Source organism: Limulus polyphemus, unplaced genomic scaffold (genome assembly GCF_000517525.1).
Source record: "Limulus polyphemus unplaced genomic scaffold, Limulus_polyphemus-2.1.2 Scaffold3050, whole genome shotgun sequence".
In the NCBI taxonomy this organism is placed as follows: Eukaryota; Metazoa; Arthropoda; class Merostomata; order Xiphosura; family Limulidae; genus Limulus; species Limulus polyphemus.
This window is the reverse complement of record NW_013668660.1, coordinates 10,326-12,347: the sequence shown is the minus strand read 5'-3', so window position 1 is coordinate 12,347 and position 2,022 is coordinate 10,326. Positions and strand designations below refer to the sequence as shown.

Here is a 2,022-nt window from a genome sequence, read left to right as displayed (position 1 = left end):
CCCTCTGGTCTGCTGATAGGGTGCTGCCGACAGACTGCCTTCCCTCTGGTCAGCTGGTAGGGTGGTGCCGACAGACTGCCTCCCCTCTGGTCAGCTGGTAGGGTGGTGCCGACAGGCTGCCTCCCCTCTGGTCTGCCGGTAGGGTGCTGCCGACAGGCTGCCTTCCCTCTGGTCAACTGTTTAAAATTAGGGACGGCGATAGATAGTTTAAGTAGCTTTGCCATAAGTATAAAATACAAATAACTCTTAATTATGAATAACCATTGACTCGAAGAAACTTGGTTCATTTTGGTTTTGGTCCAGCGTTTCAGCTAACAACTTCATTAGAATCGTTTTTCGCACATGCAAGGTGAATTAAGGTGCTCATAGTGAAGTGAAAACACAAACCCTGAACCGGCAATAAAGTCATATTTTATTTATTTTCACGATAGTAGTGTTAATACATGCACTAGCTTGCGTTATATGATCTTACATCAAATAACATGCGAGGCTGAAGAGCTGGACAGTTTGACTGGTAAACTTGTAGAGGGTATTTTTTTTTAACACTGAAGATACCGATATAATCAATTCCTTTAATCCAAAGCATAGTGTTTCCGACCTGTTTTTCAGGTTCTTTTGTACATATACTGGTGATGGACAAACCCAACCAGCTGCTTTCCGACCTCTTGGTACCCGCTCAAAGTCTGTCTGACAAATGTTCTGGTGTAGACGACGTCACTACCTTCTGGGTAAGTTAAAATACTGTTACTTTCTGGCTAAGTTAAGACGTTGTTACTGAGATAACACAATGTTAAGAATTACGACTACTCTTTCCAGAAATAACTGACTTTTTGGTAAATAAAACATATCAACTGTATAGATCATGATATTGCATATCTAATGCGAGATCTATTGAGTATTAATGTTTATTTTTAGATGGAGTCACTAGCTATTTAGCATGTGTTTAAATAAACAGTCGCTATCCCCTTTTTTATCCCTAGATAAGCTATACAAGTGCTGGTATGAACCTGGTAACTGTGCTGGTAGCGCCTCTTATAGGGAATCATAGAACTTTCATGCATGTACTATATGCTGCCTGAATTTAAACCATTTAAATGTTATAAATAATTCTTATAAGTTACCAAAAATATTTAAAAAACTAGTTATTTTTCATTATTAGTGCTGTGTGGTGGGGTCTGTGTCAGCTCTGACCACATCCAAGGTTGTTGTTCATGGGTTAAGCCTTAAAGACCATAATTACATGTACATATATATAAAAATAAAAGTTACATCTGTAGAATATGTCATAAGCAACATTATTAACATGCATGTAGACATACTAAAGTGTGGGCTTTTCTTTCGAAATATTTTGTCATATTACACTTCGCACAACAATTAAATGTTCCGTATTTCCTATAATTCACCTTTTATATATTATAATTGTTTACCTGTAGCCAGTTTGTGGATTTGTTTGTTTGTAGTTAAGCACAAAGCTACACAAAGGGCTATCTGTGCTCTGCCCACCATGGGTATCGAAACCCGGTTTCTAGCGTTGTAAGTCCGCAGACATACCGCTGTGCCACTGGGTGGGGGGGCAAATCTAACTTGTCGGATTATGTGATATTTATATCTTAACTGAGTTGATTTAAATTAAACTTCTTATGAACTAGACACCTTTAGAATTCGATAAATCAATTTCTTTGAGCTTCGTAATTTATGCACTTTTTGACGTTTGGTGGAAACAGTTTGAGAATAACAGTTTGAGAACAGTGTCATGCAAATCATATAAAACCTGTGTTGAAACTCTAAGAATTCTACTGAAATATGCTCATTGTATAAGGATTGGATTATTTACGGTCGCCATTTTACCAGTCTTGTCAGTGGGATAATTTAGTTTATCGTTAATTTAATTTATCATGTAGATTAACAATTATCCTTTACAAGTCTCTGCCCAGTTTCTGACACTTGCACTCAAGATATGCAGTGGCCCATTCACTTATCGAGTTTCTTCTGATAAATTATCTGATGGCGAATAACTTAATT

General features: G+C 37.5%; 1 long non-coding RNA gene across 1 annotated transcript in view; it reads left to right on the top strand.

Annotated features, from left to right (window-relative positions):
* The window catches only part of LOC111088051, a 10,360-nt gene extending 9,720 nt beyond the window's left edge, over positions 1–640 (top strand). The window contains exon 3 of the long non-coding RNA XR_002612672.1: positions 610–640. This is a non-coding gene — a long non-coding RNA (uncharacterized LOC111088051). The remainder of the gene's footprint in view (positions 1–609) is intronic.
* The last annotated feature ends 1,382 nt before the right edge of the window (positions 641–2,022 follow it).